Here is a 27643-nt window from a genome sequence, read left to right on the forward strand (position 1 = left end):
TCCCACAGCGACAACACTCTCTCTCTCTCTCTCGCTATTTATTTCTTTCTTTCCTTCTCTCACGCTTTCTTTCTTTTTCCTTCCTTTCTTTTCTTCCTTTCTTTCCCTTCCCACTGTTCATATAAAGTATCATACCCTTACCTGCAGGTGCTCTGCCTAAAGGAAGACAAATTTTGATCTCTGAAAGCTGGAAAGATATCTTGGGGTTTGCAGACTAGATTTTTTTTTCCTAAGGACCGTGCCCTCTGTGTCTCATTGATTAGCCTACAATAGGACCCAGGCCAAGTCCCTGCTCAGTAATTGCTTGGACCCTTATGGGCTCAGAGGGAATGTAAATAGCAATTGTTTCTATTTTGGTCAGAAACCCTGAGGGCCTTCCCCTCCTAGATTGATTTTTTTAACTAGGTGAAAGAGGCCATTCTCTGCCTCATTTCTTACCTAGCCTTAATCACTGAATGGGCATTTCCTCAGTCAAACTGAGAATTGTTAAAGACCTTAGCTTAAAAAGCCCATGATCTCCCACTGTATCCAGGGCCATCTCCATTTGCCCTTATCTATATCTTGCCACTGGACCCAGATGGCTCTACTGGAGAAAGTGAGGCTGGTGACTTTGCATAGCCCTCCCTCATTTAAATCCAATTCACTTGCATGTTATGGTATCACCTCCCTGATGTCATGGTCCTTTTCAAGAATGAAGGACAAAAGGGGTGGAGCCAAGATGGTAGAGTAAAAACAGTGACTTGCTTGAGCTTGCCTCCAAACCTCTCCAAATACCTGTAAAAAATGACTCTAAACAAATTCTAGAGCAGGGGAATCCACAAAAAGACAGTGAAACAAATTTATAGCCCAAGACAATCTGGATGGTTGATAGGAAAGGTCTTTTTCACTGGGCTGGGAGAGGAACACAGTTCAACAGGAGCCATACTGGCAAAGACAGGCCCCCAGCAAACCCCAGGCCTCAGGGGACTGAATTATGGGCAGCTGTGGTGGTTTCCAGACATCTCAACTCATAAATGCCAAAGATAACTTAGAAGATCAGTGGAAAATGTCTATCAGACCTGGGTGAGAGAAGATCATGGTCCAGCCCTGCCTTAGTGTAGCTCCGGGGCAGCGACTACTGCTTCTGGAGCTCAGCCCACAGACAGTAGGGGGATTGAGTGGCTGATCAGTAGGGGATTGTAGGAATCTCTTTGCTGGCAGTGAGGCAGGATTCTCTTGCTTTGCCCATGCTTGGATCTGGGTCACAGTCCTAGGTGGCAGTCCCGGGGTGAGGAGGAATGCTGACATGGTAAAGCTTGTGGCAGTGATGGAGAGGGAATCCTCTTCACAGTTCTAAGGCAGAAAAGAGTGGTTGTAGTCACTCATAGACCAGACCACAGGCCAGGAAAGGAGTAAATACCTCTCCTTTGATCATACAACCTTGGAAGAACTGAAAATTTACAAATCCCTAGAAGTATCTCTGAAAAGAGCTGAACAAACCCCTGAAGCTTGGAACAGTACACTCTCCACACTGGAAGCAGAGCCCTACCTTAACAAAGAGTTAAAAAGTCAAGTGGTTGGCTGGGAACATGAAGAAACACCAGAAAAAAACTCAGACTATAGAATCTTACTTTGGTGACAAAGAAGATCAAAATATACAACCAGAAGAAGACAACAAAGTCAAAGCTTCTACATGCAAAGCCTCCAAGGAAAATATGAATCAGTCCCAGGCCATAGAAGAGCTCAAAAAGGATTTTGAAAAACAAGTAAGAAAAGTAGAGGAAAAACTGGGAAGAGAAATGATAGTGCAAGAAAATCATGAAAAAATGAGTCAACAATTTGCTAAAGGACACCCCCAAAATACTGAAGAAAATAATACCTTAAAAAACAGATTAACCCTAATGGCAAAAGAGGTACAAAAAACCAATGAGGAGAGGAATGCCTTAAAAAGCAGAATTGACCAAATAGAAAAGGAGGTCCAAAAGCTCATTGAAGAAAATAATTCCATAAAAATTAGAATGGAGTAAATGGAAGCTAATGACTCTATAAGAATTCAAGAAATTATAAAACAAAACCAAAAGAATGAAAAAAAAAAGAAAACAATGTGAAGTATCTCATTGGAAAAACAACTGACCTTGACAACAGACCCAGGAGAGATAATTTAAAAATTACTGGACTACCTGAAAGCCATGATAAAAAAAAGAGACTAGACATCATCTTTCACTAAATTATCAAGGAAAACTGCCCTGATGTTCTAGAACCGAGGGTAAAATAGATATTGAAAAAATCCACCGATAATCACCTCCTGAAAGATATCCCCAAAGGAAAACCCCTAGGGATATTATAGCCAAATTCCAGAGTTCCCAGGTCAGGGAGAAATTATTTTTTTTAATTTTTTTAATTAATTTATTTTGATTTATCAATAATCACTTCCATATGCTTTTGAGTTTAAAAATTTTCTCCCCCTTCTTCCCCACCACCCTCCCCAAGACAGCACATAATTTGATATAGGCTATACATTTACATTTATGTTAAACATATTTTCACATTTGTGATGTTGTAAGCAGAAATTAAAACCAATAGGAGGAACCATCAGAAAGAGGAAACAAAACTCAACAGAAGAGAAAAAAATAACAATTTGGCTTCCATAGTTCTTTCTTTGGGTGTGGATAGTATTTTAGTTTTTTCCACAGGTCTATCATACCTAACTTTTCTAATGTTCTATTCACCTCCTTAACTTCTTTCTTGTTTATTTTGTGGTTAGATTTATCTAGTTCAGAGAGGGGGAGGTTGAGGTCCCCCACTAGTATAGTTTTGCTGTTTTTGCTTCCTGTAACTCCCTGAACTTCTCCTCTAAGAATCTGGATGCTATACCATTTGGTGTATATATGTTTAGTAATGATATTACTTCATTGTCTATGGTGCCTTTTAGCAGGATGTAGTTTCCTTCCTTATCTCTTTTGATAAGATCTATTTTTGCTTTTGCTTTGTCTGAGATCAGGATTGCTACCCCTGCTTTTTTTTTTTACTTCAGCTGAAGCATAATATATTTCACTCCAGCCTTTTACCTTTACCCTGTATGTGTCACTCTTTTTCAAATGTGTTTCCTGTAAACAACATATTGTAGGATTATGGTTTTTAATCCAATCTATACGCTTCTGTTTTATGGGAGAGTTCATCCCATTCACATTTACAGTTATGATTACTACCTGTGTCTTTTTCTCCATCCTTTCCCCCCCCATTTATGCTTTTCTTTCTCCTTTCTCCTTCCCCCCCTCACTTGTGTTTTGCTTTTGACCAGCGCCTCCTTAGGTTCCACCTCCCTTCTATTATCCCTTTCCCTTTTCTTCCCCTTTACCCTTATTGCTTCTTCCCTCCCTTCTATCCCCCCTCTCTTTTCTTTCCCCTTTCCTCTCCTACTACCTATAGTGCAAGTTAGATTTCTATACCTAACTGATTATGTTATTCCCTTCTTGAGTCAAATCTGATGAGAGTAAGGTTCAAACAATGCTCGTCCCCCTCCCTTCTTTACTTCTGCTCTAATAGGTTTTTGTGTCTTTTCCCATAATGTAATTTACCCTTGTCTGCCTCCTCCTTTCTCAGTACATTTTCTTAGTTCAGACTAATCCACTTACTTGGATCCATTTAACCCACTTGATTAATTTTTTTTTTATCATTACATCAAAGTCAACTTATATCCACCCCCCTTATGTATAATCCTTTAACATGATATAATAACAATACAGTTCTCAAGAGTTGCAAGTGTCATCTTCCCTTGTAGGGATGTAAACATTTTGCTCTTATTAACAACATATTGCATCCTTCTGTCCCATTTACCTTTTTATGTCTCTCTTGAATCTTGTACTTGAAGATCAAATTTTTTATTGAGCTCTGGTCTTTTTATCAGGAATGTTTGGAAGCCACCTATTTTGTTGAATATCCCATCTCCTTCCCTGAAAAATCATGGTCATTTTCACTGGGTAGTTAATCCTTGGCTGCATTCCAAGCTCCTTTGCCTTATGGAATACCATGTTCTATGCCCTATGGTCTTTTATTGTAGAGGCTGCAAGGTCCTGTGTAATCCTGCATGTGGTTCCATGATATTTAAATTGTTTCTTTCTGGCTGCTTGCAGTAATTTCTCTTTAATCTGGTAATTTTGGAATTTAGCTATTATATTCCTTGGTGTTTTCAATTCGGGATCTCTTTCAGGCAGGGAGTGGTAGATTCTTTCTATAGTTATCTTACCTTCAGGTTCTAGGATGTCAGGGCAGTTTTCCTTTATGATTTCCTGAAGGATATTGTCCAGGCTCTTTTTTTCATCATGACTTTCAGGTAGGCCTATAATTTTTAAAATTGTCTCTCCTGGATTGATTTTTCCAGGTCAGCTGTTTTACCCATGAGGTATTTTACATTTTCATCTATTTTTTCATTTTTTTGTTTCTGTTTGACTGATTCTTGCTCTCTCATAGAGTCATTGGTTTCCATTTGTTCAATTCTAATTTTTAACATATTGTTTTATTGGTCAATTGTATTTTTAAGGGGTTTATTTTCTTCAGTGTACTTTTTTCCAGTTGGCCAATTGTATTTTTAAGGGATTTGTTTTCTTCAGTGTACTTTTTTTCTAGTTGGCCAATTGTGTGTTTTAGGGACTTGTTTTTTTCAGTGTACTTTTTTTCTATTGGCCAATTATACTTTTTAAGAACTCCTCTACCTCTTTCATTTGACTTTTAAAATCCTTCTTGAGTTCTTCTAAGAAGGCCTTTTGGGTTTCAGAGCAGTTCATACTCCCATTTGATGCTGCAGATGTGGGTTTGATGACAATGTTGTCCTCTTCAGAATTTCTGTCTTGATCTTCACTCTTCTCATAATATGAATCTATCATATGTTTCTTTTTTACTCATGGTGTTTCTTTATTCCCTGGCCTTTAAAGAGATTAAGCTCTCCTGCTGGGGAGCAGAGGGCACTGACCCAAGCCTCTTGTGTTGGGAGCCTAGGTCTTGGTCACTGGCTTTGTGTGCTGAGGCCTCTTATGCTGGCAATTGGAGGCTGTAGGTTTCCAGCAGCTTATCTGGTGGAATCAGCAAGGCTGGGACTTTCAGGCAAATCTAGATTGCCTTCTTTTCCTTTCTTTTAGCTTTGTTTAGCTCCTTTTAGATAAGTGCTGCCAGGTGTTTATCTGCCTGAGGCCCCTTGCAGTGCTGCCTCCCTTATTTCTGTTGAGGCACTGGGAGACTTCTTTGCTGTAGAATACCGAGGCACCTGGTGGTTTTCTGAGACCAGTTACCCCACCTTCACTGAGGCATTCAGAGGTACAGCTGTTGATGTTTGTCTGCTCAACCACCTGGGCTTCGAGATCTCCTCCTGGTTGGCAGTTGAAGACTGTAGGGTTCTGACAGCTTACCTGGTGTTGGGCTGGAATCAACAAGGCTGGAACTTTTTGGCACCTCTAGGTTGCTATCTTCAGCTCCTTTCAGACAAATGCTGCCAGGTGCTTATCCCCCTGTGGCCCTACGTAGTGCTGCTTCCCTTATTTTTGTTGAGGCACTGGGAAACCCGTTTGCTGTAGAATGCTGAGGCACCAGAATCTCCTCCTGGTGTGCTAAAGTGGGTCTTTTCACTAGCTGGCTGGGCAACTCCCGGTTCTGTACTGTTCCCCTTCCCCCAGGGTAAGAGGGGCCTTACCTATTAATCCCTCTAGCTACCTGGGCTACTGAACTGCTGCACCCTGTCTTTCTTCTGGTTCAGCTGTTCCAGAGTTTTTTCTGGGGTGATATTTTCTGGGTTTTCAGAGGTTGATAGGGGAGGGTAAAAGTGACTACCTTTTTACTCTGCCATCTTGGCTCTCAAGGAGAAATTATTGCAAGCATCTAGAAAGAAACAATTCAAGTATTGTGGAAACACAATCAGGCTAACACAAGATTTTTACAGTTTCTACATTAAGGGACTGGAAGGCTTGGAATATAGTTTTCTAGCGGTCAAAGGAGATAGGATTACAACCAATAATCACCTACTGAGCAAAACTGAGTATAATCCTTCGGGGGAAAAAAGTGGATATTCAGTGAAATAGATGACCTAAAAGCATTCTTGATGAAAAGACCAGAGCTGGATAGAAAATTTGACTTTCAAATATAAGACTCAAGAGAAGCATGAAAAGTTAAATAGGAAAGAGAAATTTTAAGGGCCTTATTAAAGTTGAACTGTTTACAATCCTACATGGAAAGATGATATTTGTAACTCATGAGACCTTTCTCAGTGTTAGGGTAGTTGGAGGGAATATACATACATAAATACATACACATACATACACACATACATATATACATACACATACACACACATATGTATATATGGTGAATTGAATATGAAGGAATGATATCTAAAAAATAAAATTAAGAGGTGAGAGTGGATTTTACTGGGTGGAGCAGAAGGGGAGAGGTAGAATGGGGTAAATTATCTCAGATAAAAGAGGTTAAAAAAAAGCTTTTACAGGGGAGGGGAAGATGAGGGAGGTGAGAGGGAATGAGTGAATCTTACTTTTATAATATTTGGCTTAAGGAGTGAATGACATACACATTTAATTGGATATGGAAATCTATCTTACCCTACAAGAAGATGGGGGGGCAGAAATTAAGATAGGGGGATGATAGAAGGGAGGGCAGATTGGGAGAGGGGGTCAAAGAAGAGAATAGAATAAATGGAGGGTGGGACAGGATGGAGGGAAATATAGTTAATCTTTCACAACAGGACTATTATGGAAGTGTTTTGCATGACTGTATATGTATAACCTATTTCGAATTGCTTGCCTTCTCAGTGAAGGTGGGTAGAGAGGAAGAGAGGAAGAGAATTTGGAATTCAAGATCTTAAAAACAAATGTTAAAAATTGTTTTTATAAGCAACTGGAAAATAAGATATACAGGCAATGGGGTATAGAAATCTATCCTGCCCTACAAGAAAATAGAAGGGGATAAAGATGGGGTGTGTGATAGAAAGGAAAACAGATTGGGGGAAAGGGTATTCAGAACACATGTCTTCTTGGGTGGGGGGAGGGGAGAGATGGGGAGAAAATTTGGAACTCAAAATCTTGTGGAAGTGAATGGTGAAAACTAAAAATAAATAAATTAATAAAAAAGATATTAAAAAGAATCACATAGGACAGGTTGCATTGCAATCTGTACTGTTGGATAGAGTCCCTGCATTAGTAAAATCATTAACCCACCAAAATATTTTAAAAGGTATAAATTAATAATGAGATGATAAAAAGAAAGAATGAAGGACAAACAACAACAACAACATGAAGAGGTAGCCCTTCTCATTGCCAAGGTAAATCATGCATAAGTTATCCCATTCCATATTCTCCAGCAGATTGCCCTATCATCCCTCTTTCTCAGCAAAGTCTTCCTATCTACTGGTTTCTTTGTTACTGCCTACAGACATGCTCATGTTTCCCCCATCCTAAAAAAAAGACTTACTTCATTCATCCATTATCTCATACCTCTCCTTTTTTTGTGTGATAAAATTTTTTATGAAGGTCATCTATAATTCATGACTCTATCTCCTCCCCCTGACTCTAAAGTCTAGTGTGGAACTTCATCATTCAATTGAAATGGTTCCCTCCAAAATTACCAGTGATCTCTATAACACCAAATCTAATGACCTTTTCTCAATATCTTTATCTCTCTTAACTTCTCTGCACGCTTTAATGTTGTTGTAACATTGTTGATCCCTCTCTTCAACTTGATACACTCTTCTTTTTAGGGTCTTGGGACACTCCTTTTTTCTGGTTCTTGTCCTACCTGTCTGATTACACCTTCTCAGTTCCCTTTGCTTTATCTTGATCCAAGTCTCATCCAATAACCATGGATTCTGGCTAACGCTCTGAGCTATACCATTTTCATTTCTCTTTATATGCAAATTCTGTTGGTGATCTCTTTAGGTTTTAGAGATTCAATTATCATACTCTTTTAATGATTCCCTGATCTACTTAACCAGCCCTAACCTCAGTTTCACATCTCTACTTGCTGGATGGTTGTATGGTTTGTCCTTCATTCTCAAAATCTAAATTTTGGTCTTCAAACTCCAAAATAATTTCATTCCACTAGGAATAAGGAAACATGTTGTTACTGCTCCAATATAATTCAATGTGTTGTGTATAATTTCTTTAGAGGCACCAATTAATTTTCTAATAGTACTGATATGTATTCTTAAAATAGTGATAGATTTTCTCGAAATATCATTGGAGTTTCTTAGAAGTAATTAGAAATTTCTAGTAGTAATCATGGATTTTCTGGTAGCAGTGACAGACTTCCTAGTAGCAGTGATTTGTTTCTTGGTAATAGTGTTAGTTTCCTGATATCAGTAATGAGTTTTATAGTAGTAATTATGTATTTTCTAGGACTAGTGATGATTTTTCTGATAGTAGTGATAGAATTTTTAGGGCTAATCTTGTGTTCCAATATGCATGGATGGAGGATTACCCACAGTGATTAGATCACAGATGAACTGTTTACTGTAGTATGAACTAGGAATTTGTACAGAACTACTCATATTTTCTTTCCTCATCCTTATTGTGACTGGTGCGACAAATTTAAGAAGCTGTTGATGAGAGTCAGAATGTAGACTATGACTATAGAGCAGAGTGTTTATCGTTATACATTTCAACTTGGCCTATTCAGGGATCAGCATGACCTTGACTTCATTAGAACCTTGATCTACTGTTATCCTATGTTATTGACTGACTTACTAATAACTAATTTACCCAGATCTCTGCTCCTTCAGTTGATGTGTGCCTAGAATTTCGCACCTCTCACAAGAGAAAAATTATGCATGCAACTCCAGATGGTGAGTTCATTGCCACTGGATTCCTATCTTTGTGGACTTAGCACTTGTCCTTACAATAGTCATCCGTTCCCTCAATCCTCTTTGCCTCTTGAATGATTTCTCTCTCTCTCTCTCATATTATTTTACATCAGCTAGAATGGCCCCTTAGTACATCAGAGCTAGAAGTGACCTTAGAATTCACTATAAATGTAGATCCTCAGAGTTAAATGGATTTTTGGATCTACTTCTGCTCCCTTATTTTGCAAATAAAGAACTGAGTTACAGAGATGTAAAGAAACTTGGCCAGTCTCTAATGCATTTTGCTGGAGGCAAACTCAACCCTAGAAATATGGTTTCCAATTGATACATTTGATATTCCAATCCTGTTCCTTGTTCTGTTGTTACAGTTGGCCTGACTTTATGGTGAAGGAGGTCTTAGCCCTGGGAAGCTTTAGGTCATGCTCTTACTCTTTCCTTCTCCCTACTGAAATCCAGGACAGGACAGACAGTTGTGGTAGTAAGGACTCCTTTCTCCTTAGCAACCCTGGGTCCTGAGGACTGAGGGTACCAATTTTACCTATTGTAATGTTTAGTGACACACAATGCTAGAAGGAATAGTTATGCAAATGGAAAAGGGAGGGCTATATGTTGAGGAGGTAGGTGTCTCATCCTAGGTTGGGATAGGACACCTCTTCTTTCCCAAGCAAAGTAATTTTTTTCTTTCTTTTTTTTTTTCCTGCAAGGCAATAGAGGTTAAGTGACTTGCTCAGGATCACACAGCTGGTGAGTATCATGTGTCTGAGGCTGGATTTGAACTCGGGTCCTCTTGACTTCAGGGCTGGTGCTCTATCCACTGTCTGCTGCCCCAGTAACTTTCTTCCTAAGGATGGGTAGCTAACTATTACAATGAGTAGCTTTCTTAGTTTAAGATGAAGCCTATTGGTTTTGGGGCAAATATTGTTGTTCCATTACCAATTCCAATTTATTAAGTACCTATTTGGCATATGTATCACTCCACTAGATATTATTATACTTGCCTCTATAAATTGGTTTGTTTTTCTCTTTATAGTGATTTGGTTTGCTCCCTCCCTCTCCTGCCCAGTTATACTCACTCAATTACTATAATGGATTTGTGATCTCTTCAGTCTGGAACTCCTTTCTCTCACCTCAATGATTCAGATTGCAATGCATCCATTCCTGCCCATTCTCAATGACTCTTGTTCTTATCCTACCTTAAGTTTATTACAGAAGATCCTCCCTTTTCCTTCCTCACTTTTTCTTGACATCATAAGGGTGCCAGCAGAGCACTCTGGCTGTTCAGCTACATCCTTTTGTCCTCATCATATGATCATGTAATTTTCTATTCCCATTGTAACATTCCTTGATGACATATTTTACTTCTGTTCTTTTACAGAGTTTCTCATTGATTGTATGTTGCCATCTGCTAATGCCTATCATGTGACTCTCCATTGCCCCCAGGTGACACTATTAATTCTTTGGAGGCTATTTTTCTATGTGTCATCGTCATACCATAACATATCAACAACTCATCAAGCATTTATGAAATGCTTACTATGCATTAGGCACATAGCTAAGAGCTAAGGATATAAATACAAACATAAAGACAGTCCCTGCCCTCAAGAAGCTTACATTCTAATAAAGGAAGATACATTAAAAAACAAAGCAAAACAAAAAACTAAAAACAAGGTTGGGGGGGCGGAGATAGGAAGAGATGAAGGTATAGAGAATGGTAGAGAAAGTCCAGAGATTTAAGAGTACAGCCTAGAGAGGAATAAAGATAAGATTACCCTACAAGGCCTCCTTAAAATGGAAGTTCTAGGAAGAACCAGTCAATCATAGAGAGGAAGCCGCAGGAGTGGAGGATACTTGCAATGTATGAAGTCCAAGGGTAGAGTAAGCTTCCAGGGTGAATAGGTAGAATGTAGGTATTAGAAAGATGGACTTTTACTTTCTTGGAAAGTTTGCCATCATTAAGAGTTTTACACTTTTTCAAAGACAATCCAAAATCTCTCTTCTTGTTGTTCAAATTGGAGTCCAAATGCATTGTCTATCTGTACCGTCTGTTCTAGATAGTCACATTTACGGGCAAGCTCTATAGGTTGTCCATCCAAATACTCATTGTATTCTGGGCTATAGACATTTTTCATCTGCTGGATTTTTTGGTGAGTATTGTCAGGTCAATCTCAACTGAGCAATTATAGATCTTTTCTAGCTTAGCAATAAAAATCTTGAAATCAGTATAAGGTTTTCCACAAACAGGAATAGCGATCTTGTGGACCTTATTATGGATGAAGATTCTCTATTTAACTTGATTTTATATTGGATCTCTTGCAGCATAGTGGAAACATCTTGGTAAGCATATGTCTCCTTGTTTCATGCACTTGATCTGTTATATATAATCAATGAGTCATTGAAGAAGATTATTTCTTTTTTGTTGTTATATATTGCAAGGAAACTCAAATGCATTTTTTATATGTCTAGGAGAGACATCTTGGTGTAAAAGAACCCACAAAATAGAATACTGTTCTACTGAGTCATTATTTTATAAATAATGAATAATCACAATCAGATTTTAAGTTCTCTATATCTCCTAATTAATTGTGAAATTGTAAAGATGTGGACCATTGTTGAATATGTACTATAGTTTTATCATTATAAAAACCTGTTAGTTTCCTACTAGAATGAATAATTTATTCATAAGTGAAGTAAAGATTTTGTCTACATGGGAAAGTAGGCTTAAAGACCAACCCTTTTTGATGTTCTTCTAAGTCAATTTTGGGGGTAGGACATTAATAAGGTCTGAGATTTTTTCCCCATGCCTTTATTGTCTTTAGCCCCTTTAGATGTCTTTCTATCTTTAACATTTTAATAATTGTATCACCTCCAATATCTAGCTCTGCTCTATATGTATTTTGTCCAATCTAGCTGCTTTCAGTGCTATTTCTATGTCACTGAAAAGAACATCTGGGGTTGTGATGTTAGAGTACACATATTGTGATTTCAATTTTCCTTGATGGAGAAAATAATTTGTTACAATTATTTTAATAAATATTCTTCATTTTGTCCTGTTTGTTGTCCTCTTTCTATTTTCATCCTTAAATGCCCTCTCTTGGTTGGATATTTTCCCAAGCATTATTTAAACTGATTTTATCCTCCACTGCTTCTCTCTGCTTTATGAGATGACTCTCATAAAAATTGGCAATCATCTTTCTTCGTAAGAGTTTATAAAGAAGTTGGTGTTCTTAGCCAGTGTTGTCTTTGGCAGCTATCTCTTTCTGTTTGGCAAGTAAGTCATATTTGTTGACTAAGGTGCTTAATGAGTTCTTTTGGTTTGTTGTAGTAATGAATTTATACTAGTGAAACTTTCAGATAAAATTATTATAGATGACATCAATGTTATTTCTGTTGTCCATTTCCCATTTTTGATCATCAATTACTTGTTTAAATAATTCAGGATTAAGTTGTTTTGATTATATACCATACTTTTTTTTCCTCATTGTTATTCTTAAAAAGAAAAAAAAAGAAAAAAAACATTTTCTTCTAACTTGAATTATTTCCCTACAATCCATACAGATAACATGCCTTTTATTTCTGCTTCTATGTCTTGTCTGGTACCCTGGGTGCAGACTGAAGTTTGCCCATGAAAACTGGGGGTGAAACTCAAGCACATGATGTCTCCTGTTGGTGACATCAGTTGCACTGATTTTTCATTTATCACCAGGAGTCATTCTTCTGGAGAGTAGAATATAGGTAAATGGACCTATTTTGAAATGTCACAACTCCCATAATCAGAGGTTCAGAAATGGCCTGGAATAAAGAAAAGAGACGTGAGGAAAGAGTAAGAACCTCCATCGCCTTGATCTTTGGACTTTCATGTTTTAAGGGAAGATGTCTGGAATTTTTGAGCCTTCTAGAGAAAACCAAAGGTTAATAGAACTGTCCAAAGAAAGCAAAGCAGTCATCATGGTTCTATTCACTGTTATTTATTAATCCATTCTTATTAAGTGTTAACTTGAAAATTAACAATGTAGCATATAGGCATGGAAACATGTTGGAAAGGCTTAAAATGAATGTTTAAACAATTTGTAGGATTTCAAAATTTTGAATCATTAACTAGACTATGGTTAAAACTGATATTGGCCTTTAGCTAAATTTCCTTCTGTGCAAGGAATTAATTTGTATTTACTTTTTTATTGTGTTTTTGGTAGCCCTTCTTACTAGTATGAGTTCTAATTTTGAGACCTTTGTCTGAGAACAGATATCAACAAGATTTACCATTGACTCTTCCCCACTCTGTGATACCAGACACCAGAAACACCTTGGGTTTTTTTTTTCTAATGGAAGAAGCCCTATGGTCTACTTGGGAACTGATTATGTTTAAAAATAGAATGGTTCTCAGAAAATATTTGTTAATATCTCATTTTTGCTGAATAACTAGGCCATTACACCAGGAAAAGTAAGTTTTTCTTTTTGAACTGAATGCATTTTCTCTTACCAACTAGAGTTTTCCAAAGAACTAATTTCAAGATAAACTATTAGAGTTTAAAAGAATTTGAAATGTTTATATTAAATTAAAGGAATACAGCATAATAACTTTTATATTTATTGGACTCTGAGGAAAAAGATATGAAATCTTTTTAGTTCAACCTAAAACCAAAATAGTCAAATTAGTTTTGTTTAGTTATAGAAGGATTTAGCCAAATCTCCAAACTTCATGGGGCTCTACAGGCCCTCTTTATAGCAAATGTTACTATGCACCATATATTGTGGAAAGATTTTGCTGTGACAAACATATTGCTAGAAAGTATTTCTCCATTACAGAAGGATACATTCTAGATGACTTTAGAGGTCCCTTTCACCTCATAGATTTTGTAGTTCTGTGTGCTAAAGGAACATATTTAATATTCAACCTTCCTATAGTGAATTAGCAATCAAAAATAAATGCTCTGAATTCAGTATGATGAAGAAAGAAATATTCATCTCTCATCTCACTTATTTTCTCTGGCCCTAGATTTGTTTTTTTTTTAAGTTTTTCTATATTCTTTTTTATTACCTTCATTTTCCACTGATTTTCTTCCAGTCTCAATAGAATAATCCCTCATATCAAATAAGTATAGTCAAGGAAATGAATAAATATATTGTCTGTGTCTGAAAAAAAAATACTGCCTTCCAAACCTGTATTCTTCTACTTTTTGGTGGAAAGGAAGGTAATATATTTCATTATCAGACATTTGAAATCAGGGAATATCCCAGATTGATTAGTGTTTTCAGAGTTTTAGATTTTTTTCCCCTTTATGTTATTGTTTAAATTGTTCTGGATAGACTTACTTCAATTTGCAATAATCCACACAAGTCTTCCCAAGTCTTATAGAGCTATTTGCTATGTTATATTTACATGGTGGTTTGGGAATTTAGGTGTTTGGTCCCCATTCGCCCCTCCCCCCATATTCCCAGTGTAATAGTTGAGAGAGACATTAGCTGTAAAATCCTGTGTGAGTCACTTGGTCTTCTTACCTCCCAGTTTTCTCATCTATAAAATGGAAATAATAATGGAATCTACTTTATGAGGGCATTGTGAGAATCAAATGAGAATATATGTAAAGTCCTTGGCAAATATTGAATGAATCTATAAAAGTTATCATTATTGTCATCATCATCAACATCATCATTTCCTAGTAGCTTGGGTCCACAAAACAAAGAAGCAATAGAAAGCCTGTGGAATGTTGATTAGTCCTAAGATCGAATCAATTCATATTCCTTACCCTTTTCTGTTTTGAAATTTAATACATTTTGGCACAGAAATTCCAAAGATAAGACTTTTTTATGCTATAGGAAAAGATCTATTAAACTGAACTGACTTGTTATTATACTCTTGGCCCGAAGTTGAATTCTTTGCTCTATTTTGGTTTCCACAGTCCAAAGTATACACTTATGCAAATGTTAAGCTAGAAGCTCTTTGAGAGCAGGGACCATGCAATATTTAAACTTTACGTCTTTCTTTGTGTCTAACAAATGCTTAGCACATAGTAGAGGCATTGTGAATGTTTCTTTTTTTATTAACTTATTTATTTATTTTTACTTTTCAACATTCACTTCCATAAGATTTTGAGTTCCAAATTTTCTCCCCATCTCTCCACTCTTCCTAACTCCAGGTCTGGCACTGTATCCATTGCATGACCTAGCCAAAAGTATGCAAGGTGATAAAAATGAAAGAACTTTAAAAAAATGAGAAATGATGCTGGAGCAGCAGGCCTAAAATACCATGGACTAAATCCTGAAAACTGTATCACCTCCTATACATAATTACATTTTGTGTGACTTAATTACAGAGGTGGGAGTGTACATAAAGTAGGGGAAAGGAGAATGGAAGGGAATACAACCTAATCTAACTCCTTGGTAAACAACAAATGGGAAATGAGTCTTATCTCTCAACAAGAAGATAGGCTATGGGCAAGTGGAAAAGAAAGGGATTGGAACAAGTGGAATGAAAAGAGGGCATCCTGGTCTAATGTACAGAAGGCAGCCCCACTTCAGAAAACTGTAATGAGGAAGAGATATATTTTGTATTGGGAGATGGAGACTATAGCTCTTATATGTAGGGAGTATTGTGCCTCCATGGACAAAATCTTATCTTAGAAAAAAAAAAAAACTTGGTTCTCCAGGATAAGGTTTGGGGCAACAGATATTCAGAAATATGGAACAGCATGGACACAGGCAAGAAATTGCATAGAAAATGTGAAGTAAAATGAAGAAGAAGATAATAGAGCCAAAGCTCCTACATCCAAAGCCTCCAAGAAAAATATGAATTGGTCCCAAGCCATGGAAGAGCTCAAAAATGAATTTGAGAAACAAGTAAGAGAAGTAGATGAAAAACTGGGAAGAGAAATGAGAGTGATGCAAGAAAATCATGATAAACAAGTCAACAGTTTGCTGAAGGAGACCCAAAAAAGTACTGAAGAAAATAACACCTTAAAAATAGTCTAACCCAAATGCAAAAGAGGTCCAAAAAGCCAGTGAGGAGATGAATGCCTTAAGAAGCAGAATTGGCCAAATGGAAAAGGAAGTCCAAAAGCTCACTGAAGAAAATACTTCCTTAAAAATTAGAATGGAGCAATTGGAAGCTAGTGACTTTATGAGAAATCAAGACATTGTAAAACAAAACCAAAAGAATGAAAAAATAAAAAAATAGAAAATAGAAAAAATATTAAACAAAATTACATTGATATTGTTACAATATCTCATTGGAAAAATAACTGATGTGGAAAACAGATCAAGGAGAGAGAATTTAAAAATTGTTGGACTATCTGAAAGCCATGATCAAAAAAAGAGCCTAGACATCATCTTTCAAGAAATTATCAAGGAAAACTGCCTTGATATTCTAGAACCAGAGGGCAAAATAGAAATTGAAAGAATCTATTCATCACCTCCTGAAAGAGATCCCAAAGGAAAACTTCTAGGAATATTGTAGCCAAATTCCAGAATTCCCAGGTCAAGGAGAAAATATTGTAAGCAGCCAGAAAAAAAAAAAACAATTCAAATATTGTGGAAACACAATCAGGGTAACATAAGATTTAGTGGCTTCTACATTAAGGGACCAGAGAGCATGGAATATAATATTCCAGAGGTCAAAGGAGATAGTATTACAACCAAGAATACCTACCCAGAAAAACTGAGTGTAATCCTTCAGGGAAAAGAATGGATATTCAGTGAAATAGAGGACTTTCAAGCATTCTTGATGAAAAGACCAGAGCTAAATAGAAAATTTGACTTTTAAATACAAGACTCAAGAGAAACGTGAAGAGGTAAACAGGAAAGAGAAATCATAAGGGACTTATTAAGGATGAACTGTTTACAATCCTGCATGTAAAAATGATATTTGTAACTCATGAGACCTTTGTCAGTATTAGGGTAGTTGGAAGGAAAAATTATATATATACGTATATATAGATATAGATAGATAGAGGGCACAGGGTGAGTTGAAGATGAAGGGGTGATATCTGGAGAGCAAAATTAAGGGATGAGAGGATTATACTGGAAGAAGGAGAAAGGGAGAGGTAGAATGGGGTAAATTATCTCATATAAAACAGAAAAGAAAAGGCTTTTACAGTGAAAGGGAAATGGGGAAAGTTAAGAGGGAAGGAGTGAATCTTATTCTCAGTGTTTTTGGCTTAAGGATGGAATAACATGCACACTCACTTGTGTATGGAAATCTATCTTACCCTACAGGAAAAAAAGGGGGGAAGGGGACAAGAGAGCAGGGGGATGATAGAGGGGAGAGCAGATTGGGGGAGGGGGTAATCAGAAGCAAACCCTTCTGAGGAGGAACAGGGTCAAAAGAGAGAATAGAATAAATGGGGGGGTGGGATAGGATGAAGGGAAATGTACTTAGTTTTTTGCAACATGACTGCTATGGAAGTGTTTTGCATGACTACACATGTATAACCTGTATCGAGTTGCTTGCCTTCTCAATGAGGCTAGGTGAGGAGGGAGGAAGGGAGAAAATTTGGAATCCAAATTTTTTTTGTTTTTGTTTTTGTTTTTTTTTTTTTTTGGCTAGGCAATCGGGTTAAGTGACTTGCCCAAGGTCACACAGCTAGTTGTGTTAAGTGTCCTAGGCCATATTTGAAATCAGATCCTCCTGACTCCAAGGACAGAGCTCCATCCTCTGTGCCACCTAGCTGCCCCTTGGAACCCAAAGTTTTAAAAACAAATATTAAAAATTGTTTTCACATGCAACTGACAAACAAGATAAACAGGCAATAGTGTATAAAAATCTATCCTGCCCTACAGGAAAATTGAAGGGGAAGGGGATAAGAGAAAGTGGAGGGAGATAGAAAGGAGGGCAGATTAGAGGAAGGGGTATTCAGAATGCACACTGTCCTGGGTTGACAGGAGGGATGAGATGGGGAGAAAATTTGGAACTCAAAATCTTGTGGAAGTGAATGTTGAAAACTAAAAATAAATTAATTGATAAAATCTGGAAAAAATTTAAAAAAAGAATAAATTCAGGAACCCCCCCCCAAAAAGACTGACTTAATTATAGACTTAATAATGAAATCCTAAATAAAAGTGGGTTGAAGAACAAAAAATAAGACAGTGTTTATGTGAAAGACAATGATAAGATAACATATCAAAATTTCTGGAATGCAGGTATAGAACAGTCCTGGGCCAGGGGGAGAATCTATCTGTCTATCTATCTATCTATCTATCTATCTATCTATCTATCTATCTGTCTGTCTGTCTGTCTGTCTGTCTGTCTGTCTGTCTATCTATCTATCTATCCATCCATCCATCCATCCATCTATCTACATACATATATCTCTCTCTGTCATTACTAAAATTGAAAAGGAGAGGATTAATTACCTGAATATGCATTTATGACAATATGACATTTATGAGAATTATGTGCTATTCTATAGGTAGTACAAGTGTTATTTTTCCTATATTTTGAATGAAGAAACTCAGCTTCAGAGAGATTAAGTGACCCTATCAAGGACACTTAACTTAAATAAAAATAGTTGGGGTTTGAATTTAGGTTTTTTCCCCTCCAAGTGCAATGCTCTTTTCACTCTACTAAGCTCCCTTATCAACATAGTTCCAAGTGAAATCATTTACTAAAGACAAAATAGTGAGCTCAATGTATAGTTTCAAGCAATTCAATTCAATAAGTACTTTTCAAGCACCTATTATGTGCCAGAAATTGTGCTAGTCATATAAAGGACCAAAAACAAAAAACAAAAAAAAAACAGCACTGGCCCTCAAGGAATTTATATTCTACTGGGAGGGGCACAACATATACAAGAATAAGTCAGTGGATAGGATTAACAGTTTGGTAGATACATGGAGCTGAATTGGAGAGGGATGATTGAGATATCAATTAAAATACTAATTCAATATTTCAGAAGAAAGGTGATGATGGTCTTTACGAGGCAGGATGTTGTCTTAACAAGAGTTGGATGGATTTAAGGGTAAAGATGATGATGAAAAATTTTAATAATCTTTAAAGCATAATTGAAGTATGATTTCTTTTGGGGCAATTACCTGGTTATTTAATACTTTTAAAAATATTCTTGTGTTTATGCTTTCATTTTAAGAGATCTGCAACAAAGTTTTAAAACAAAAATGTAATAATTTGAGAACACACATATAACTGACTTTGCTGAAGAGGGAGAAGAGAGGAGTAAGATCCTTTCATCAGTCTAGCGTTTTTAGGCAATAAACATTTGTTGAAACACTTCAATACTCAAATACTTTTCCGATTGTGAGAACTGGAAATAATGATTTTACTTGTGTTTAGTTTTCTTCCTCATCATCACAGGGAGAATATTTTAAGATATGATATTTCACATTTGACTAGTCCAGGATTTGATAAGTCCATGAACTCCCAGGATATTTCTATGCAAGGCCATAAGATTTTAATTTTTTTGATTGAACTATCCAATCAAAAATATTTTCCCCCCTCAACTAAAATAACTGTTTCAACATTAGTTAGACTTTGTCTTTAATTCTACATGGGAAAATGAACAAGTTCAAAATAGTTTCTCCCTTCTCTATTCTTGGGTTTCTTTCTAACCCTTCCCAGTGGCTCCTAATGTTTCTCAGAAATTCCCATGTACCAAGTAAACATGAAGATATTCTTAGTATATTTAACAGCTATTATCATGGGAGAAGAATGGATTTAATATTAATAAAAATAATTCCCACTCACTGCTGGAATAAATTAGTTTATTTTTAAAAAGTTTCAAATTGTTGATTATTTATAGAATGCAAAGTATTAAAAAAGAAAGAGGGAGAGAAGGAAGAAAAGAACTTTATGTGGATGGTTTTTGGCACCAACAACTTTTTGTCAAAAGAGCTCAGTAATGGTTCTGCTCAAAGACAAAATTTCATAAACTGAAATAATCACACACTATTTGAGATTTACTGTGCTTCACTGCTTTAAAACTCTTTTTTAAAATTCTGAAATAAAATCTTCAAGACACTCCCATGAGAGAGGTAAGCAACCTTTCCCTCTTATTTGTTTAGAGGAAACTCATCAGGTTACTTGTCTTTTCCAGGAAGCTATTGATGTTCATATCAAGAGAAGACCTAAGGAGTCACTAGTTTTTAACTTTGTTCTCATTACATTTAGACTGGGCTATATAAAGTATCCCAGACATTATCTTTTATTAAAATCAAAGACCTTTGAGCTCCTTTCTAACTTTAAATCCATTGATTATATTTTCATGACAGCATCATCTCTAGAGCAAAATGCCCCAAAGCAATCTAAAATATATGGCAATAGGGAAATGGTTGAATATAACTACGGTAACAAGTAACTAACATTTATCAACCATAAACATGAAAAGACTAAAACAATAATAGTAACTATGACACATATATATGTCTATATACACACATTATATATGTATATATTATAAATAATACATAGATATGTGTGTGTATATACATATTCATCTAGACTTTTAATTGAATAGAAAAAAAGTACTCCATATACAATGAAGATGGTATAGAATGGATATTTATCTCAGCCACACAACAGAAATGCTTAAAATACAAATAACTCCCAAGTATATATTGACAAAGACACAAAACATGAATCAATAGCTCATATCTCCTATTACAATCTATTAGTAGGTTGATATTTAAAACAATATAACAAAATTTGTCATGGAATTTCTGAATAGGCACGTGATCTTCACTTTAGGTCTACACCATCCAGACAGCTCTGTCAAGGTCTATGTGTTCTGGAAAACCAGGTCAGGTCATGGGTTCATCCTCCTGCCATTTTCTCTGAGAAGAGCATAATTGCAGAAAGCTCTTGCCACCAATCAACTCTTACTGAGGGATCCAATTTGTCTTGACCTTTCAAACTCATCAATATCATTATCATTGTTTGATCACCCATATTAAGGGAAAGAAATGTAATGGAAAAGTAAGATTAGAGGCCCAAGATCCAATCTCAAAATCACCCAGAGAGCACATATGTGTTCCCTGCCATCTGTGAGTAGTCATCACAACTGTTGTCAATCCCTTGGGACTGTGACAGCAGAAAGGGGGAAGAGATATATCGAAATCGGATTGGCAACTTAACCAGAACTCAATAGAATTTAAAGGGAGAGACACTTTTTTGCTATTACTCTCCTGAGTATGTGTCACGGAAATATCTCTTTGAGATTTCTCAGGAGGGATAGGGTGAAGATAGGGTCCTTTCCTCCCTCTCTAACAGTGATAGTCTCAGACAATTATGGACAAAATACTGACTTGCATTACTGGATGGATTTTGCACACTGGGATTTCCCTACATTGATTAAAGTAAAAGTCTGGTTCCCTCATGTTCACTCATGTCAAAAGCCAATAAAAACTTTCCTTGCTTATTTGACAAAATTGTTCTGAAGAAAATACTCTGTATACCTTAAAGTTACATAGAAAAGATAGATTTTATCATAGAACATCATTGCTGGTAGAGGTCATTTAGTTATAACAGACTCATTTGGACTCCTGGGTAAGGTGAAACTCAAAACAGTAAAGTGATGTAGAATCATGACTTTTCCAAATTGCAAGAGACCTTAGAAGTCATACAACCCAATGCATTCCTGAAGAGGAATCCATTCTGCCACATTCCCAATCAATGGTGACTTGAGAAAGCTTCCATTAATAGGAAGCAGTACGTTCTTTTTTACTGAGGCAGTACATTCTACTTTTGGACAGCCATAATTTTTAGAACTTCATTTGCCCAAGTCCCCATAACTTTGATTAAGACAATACTGGGCTGATCTAAAAAGGATAATAAAATCATTGTTAGTATTTTCTGCTCCCTCCTCTTAAATTGACTTATATCATATCATATTTACTTATATACATGTTGTATCTCCTAAAGTGAGAAAGTGAGTCCTATAAATATAGGAATAGGCTTATGTCTTTGTATATCCAACTGTTGGCACAATGCCTTTGTCCATAGTAGGCACTTTAAAAACTTTTTTAAAAATTGAATTGAACTGATGAAAATGGACCAGTTACAAGAATTAGATGGTTTAATTTTCATTTAGGATTTTCCAGTTGTTCATGAAGTCATTCATGAAATGGTACCTCACATTCTATATTTGGATCTTATGGCTAAATAAAAGAAAAAAATATGAAAGTTTGCTAGATGAAGGTGGTCCTTGTTTATGAACAAGTTTTGTTGGGAAGAAGGATATATCCAGGAATGTCTACATTCTTTCAGCTTTTCAATACCTTTGTGAGTGCAAGATTCTATTAATGAATGGATTCTACAGAGATTGAAATATACTAAGGTTACTTGTTCTCTTGTCAAATTCTTCAGTTAGACTCTGAGCTCTGTGAGGGCAGCCACCCTGCCTGATCTAAATTTTGGATATCTCCCAACATCTAATACAGTGATCTTCATGCATGTAGGCTCTTGGATATTTGTTAAATTGAATTGAACTCTTCCATTGCCTTCTTGTCCTGGGAGATTCTTGCCTATGTTTTTCCATAAATCCCCCATGAAGAGCCTAGAGATTATTTTTTTCTTCAGAAATATGCCCTGGCTGGGAGCCATTGCCACAGGCATTCTCAGACAGCCATTAAAAATACTTATTTGAGAAATCCTTGCTATATATTTCCTTAGGAAAGTCTGTAAATTGGGAAGGAGTAAAAGGAAAAAGGAGAGGCCCTCAGGGGAAAGTATTGGCGCAGATCTGGGGAATAAGTGGCAGATGTAACATTAGGATGAAGTTTAACTTCCCAAATGTGTTATCCCCATATTATTTTAAACATAACTCACCTTTATTTGAAAGTAAACTGAGTTGCCCAAAGTCTATCAGTGCTTGTAGAAATAGTAATTGAAGCATCATTTAATAATTTTATAGTTATTCATTGGTAAGTGAATAACAAAATGATAAGCATTAGTGTTTGCTGAGAATTATTGGAATTTTAGATAGGCTAAAAGACCACCCAAACATTAGCCTAGAATGTTAGTGTGCTTAATTTATGCCATTCTTCAGACATGTGCTTATTATTCAAACCTAATGCAAGCCAAGATACTAGTCCAGTCCTTCTTAGGAGGTTCCAGAGTATGGGTGTCAAACTAAAATAGAAACAGGGGTCATGCATTCATACATAAGGATCCTTGTGAATTGCATATTGGCTTGGTTTAAAAATATAGTATTATCTATGTTTTATTGTATTTTTGCTTATTCTGTTAGATATTTCCCAATTATATTTTAATATGGTAAAGGCAATACTTGGGAGTGTTGTGGGCCATGTTTGGCCCACATATGTTTGACACCTCTGTTACAGAGTATCAGGTTGTTACTAAGACCTCACTGACCCTTGACTTTCTATGTAACATCAGTTTCAGCTTCTTCATTTCATGTCACCTGGATAGTTTCTGTGTCCTTTTTTCCTCTTCATCCTATTCAGTCAATGTCATTCCCTCCACTGTCATCTGGTTACTTAAGTAAGGCATGGTTGAACTTTTATGGCTCCCAAAAGTCTACCTGTATGCTACCTGAGACAGGCTTCTCAAACTCAATATATCCAAAATAGAAATTAGGATCTTTCCTCCATAAACTTGCACATCCTCCAGACGTTCCTGTGCATATTGAAATCACCACTATACTTCCAGTTTCCCAGGTTCACAGCCTTGTAGCTACATTCGTTCTTTTTTTTTTTAGCTGCATTCATTCTTTCCTCTGACTCATCATCCTTCATTAGTTGCTAGTTCTTGATGATTCTGTCCCTCCAGTATCACTCACATCCATTCTCATTCCCTTCTTTACACTCACAGGATCACTACCCCAATTCAGTTTCTCATCACTTCTTTTCTAGATTATTAGATTAACCTCTTCATTAGCCTCCCTGCCTACAATCTCCCCTCTCTCTCATCTTTCTTCTACATAGCTACCAAATTAGTATTCCCCAGATCATGTCTCTCCCCTGAACAAAAATCTTCAGTAACTTTAAAATTAAGTACAAACTTTCCAGCCTGGCATTTAAAGCTCTCCACAATCTGGCTACAGCCTAATTTTCCACATTTGTTTCACATTGCTATCTTTGTGAGATAATATTTGTTAAGCACTCAGAACAGTGCCTGGCGTATGTAGTAGGTGCATAATAAATGTTTGTTTCCTTCCCTAACACACATACTTTACATTCCAACCAATTGTTGTAATCTGGAATCAACATTCCATCACTCACCTCTTTGCCTTTGCACAAATGCTTATGCTTGGAATGTGACTCTTCCCCCACCTCCCATACTTCTGTGTCTTAGAATCCTTAGCTTCAATTTTCTACCTTCTATAGGAAGCCTTTCCTGATCCCCTTAGTTGTTAGTGATCTCTTCAAATTATATTTTATTTACCTGTTTCCTGGTTGTATCCTCTGGGAGCATGTAAGCTTTTTGAGGACATTTGATTAATCAACTGATTGGAAAAGACTTCCTCTTCTTAATTTCATCAGCTGTTGGTGAATTCTGCCATAGCTTTGTATCTGTTGGAGGCCAGGAACTGTAGGAAATATGGGCCTCATCCTTAGATCAGCTGAAAAACTAAACAGATAAAAGTCATGATTATGCTTGAAGAAGAGAGAGATTTGTTGAGAACTGTGAGCAAATAGAATATAGGGGAAATTAAATCTATAACTAACATTAATCTGATACATATTGAACTGCTGTAGACATGGGAAATTAAACTATTAGTGAAATAACAAGCATGTAAATTCATTGAATGGACATTCTACATAAGGAAAAGAGGCTCCTTAGCAATAACCCTAAATATATACAGCACACAATATTCCTCTAAAGAGGATTATTATAGATTCCTTCTATTAGGTTCATTGGGGAACTTAAATGCAAGTTCAGTTTCTAGGGAGAGAGAGAGAGAGAGAGACAGACAGAGAAAGAGAGAGAGAGACAGAGAGACAGAGACCGAGAGAGACAGAGACAGAGACGGAAAGAGAGACAGAGAGACAGAGACAGAGAGTATTTCTATTTCTAGTTTAAAAGGTCACATGCTTCTAATCCTGTGCCTTCTTAAAATCTAAGGCTATCTCAACTCAGTTCCTAAGGATGATCCAGTCTCCCACTGAAAACTCTGTCAATAAATAAGTCAGTTTGGAGCAAGGGAAATTTGGGCCCATTATATAAACAGAAAGTCCCTCAATTCAATCCAGTCCACATGATACACTTGGAAACTAAAGCTCTGAATCAAAGAGAATCTACCCTATCCGTAAGAGAAAATTGCCCACTCAATTTGTGATCCTTTGGAAGAAAACTTCTGTTGTAGGTAGAACTAAAATGAAGAGGGAGTGGACTCCTTCCATCCCAATAAACCTGGCAAGAGGATGCAGTTGGAAACAATGACAGCGCTGAAAGGGGCAGGGCCAGGGACCAGTCTTACAAGGAACTGTTGTTCATTTTCATCTTTTCATTACTGTTTCCAGCACAGAGCCTTAAGTAAACTATACACTTAACAAATGCTTATTGAATTTAATTGTCAAATTGACTAAGTAAACTTCAATTTCCCTTGTCTTATGGAATCATGGACTCAAAGTTGGAAGTGATTGTAAAGTTCATATACTCTAGCCGGGTGTAATCTGACTTACTTTTATTCAATCCATGGTCAATCCTAGTGATTACATACTTTTTGAGTGCTAGGAAAGGCAGTGTGGCTTAGAGGTTAGAGAGACAGTCAACCAGTTAGGAAGACCTCGTTTCAAGTCCTTCATTTCTGATTGCTCAAAAAAAAATCAGTTAAAATAATCCATTATAAAAATTTGCAGAAGATTGACAGACTCTTTTGTTCTTGAGTCATTTCAGTCATCTCTAACTATGTGACCCCATTTGGGGTTTTCTTGGCAAAGTACTGGAGTGATTTGCCATTTCCTTCTCCAGATCATTTTAGAGATGAGGAAACTGAAGCAAGCAGGGTCAAGTGACTTGCCCAGAGTTACACAGCTAGTAAGTATCTGAGGTCACATTTGAACTCAGGTCTTCCTGTCTCTAGGCTCAGTGCTCTCTCCACTACACCGTTTAGTTGCCCTACATCAGATTTGGAAGACTGTAATTTTACGTATCTTCTTTTTTTTTTTAACTCTTTTCAAAACTTAAGAAAAAATCATTTTCTAGTTTTCTGGCAACTCTGTTGAATCTCTAAGATTTCTCAAATCACTAGGCATGGTTTCACAGGGCACCTGAGAGATCTTATAGTGCTTTTATACTAGTACATTCTTTCTTATTGTAGTCAAATGAATTTTTCGAAAGTTTTGCCCTGTCCCTGTGCTTTGTTGTACTGGTACTCTTTACGAACTCTGTGTTCTAGTCACATGGAATTACTAGCTATCCCTTAAACTCAACACCCCATATCTGGCCTTCATGAATTTACGCAGACTGTTTCCTGTGCCTGAAATGTATCCTTTCCTTAATTTTACCTTTCAGTAACCTTGTCTTCCTTCAAGGCTTAGGTCAGATGCCATTCCCTTGATCTTGTTAGTGCCTCCTTCCTTTTTCAATTTACCTTAGGTTATACTTGTGTTATCCCATCCTCCTGTAGCAAAACAAAAGCTCCTTGAGGGCAAGGAGGACTGTGTCACTCTTGTCTTTCTATTTTGAGCACCTGGCACACAGAAGCTACTTAATAAATGTTGATGGAAGTGAATTATTAAATTTGGTGAGTGTAGCCACCTTCCTCCTTCCAAAAGACAATTTTAAATAGTGTGTATGTCTTTCCTTTCCTCTCTCTTTAAATATAAAGAATTTAGAATTCACAAGTATGCTATGGAATTGAGAATTCTAATAGTAATTCTATTAGAGCTGAGAATTCTAATAGTAACTGCCATTTATACTAATAATAACTTGCATTAAATCCATAGAAAAGCAAGATTTACTGCATTATTATGTAGTTGTCTCACAGTCATATTAAGGTTTTCAGTTTTTTATATGCATTATCTCATTAGAACCTCACTATAACTCTGTGAGGTAAGTACTGCGTGTGTTAGGAGGTTAATTTTACAGATTAAGAAACTGAGGCTTAGGGAGGCCAAATGACAGGCCCATGGTTACCTAGCTAGAAAGTGTCAGATACACAACTAGGTCTTCCTGACTCCATGTCTAGCACTCTAGCCAGGATGACACTCCAGTGTGATCCTTCCAGAAATCTAGAAAGCCATAAACAAGCAAATAAGTAGAAACACTGGCAATTATTTCAAACTGACATAACTATACAAATAATTATTAATTGTTACTTACCCTTGATTTGTAATGTGAAAGTAAGATTCCTTACAATTTTGAAAGGTTGAGATGATGCTTTTTAAGGTATTAAGTGACTAATTAACTTAAAAGATAGAAATAAAAAAGCCAAGTAGAACACATGTGTTTTATAAAGTGGATAGACTTAAAATCCAACAAATGACTATTTACCTAATTTGCTGTTCCCTACACCTTGCATTTCTTTTAAAGTGCTCAGGGGCTGACTTAGCAGCCAGATTTCTTCTAACAGGAAATCAACCTGGCATAAACCCAACTATTTTAACATACCAATTATCAGTTAAATGGTAAAAATCAGTTACAAATTGTGAGAATTGTGCACTTAAAATTAATTTTTTCAGCCTTAATTGTTGGGTTTGGCAGGAAATTATATATTTCTGTGAAATGGCTTTTCTTTCTATAGTACAGTCAGAATGCCATGTACCCATTGAATAATAATGGATAGGAATCCAACTCTATTCCAAATCTTTCTATAATAGCTTGAGAAATTGAAATACTCTCTCTCTCTCTCTCTCTCTCTCTCTCTCTCTCTCTCTCTCTCTCTCTCTCTCTCTCTCTCT

The sequence above is a fragment of the Vombatus ursinus genome, unplaced genomic scaffold (assembly GCF_900497805.2).
Source record: "Vombatus ursinus unplaced genomic scaffold, bare-nosed wombat genome assembly UNPS02014779.1, whole genome shotgun sequence".
NCBI classification, from domain to species: Eukaryota; Metazoa; Chordata; class Mammalia; order Diprotodontia; family Vombatidae; genus Vombatus; species Vombatus ursinus.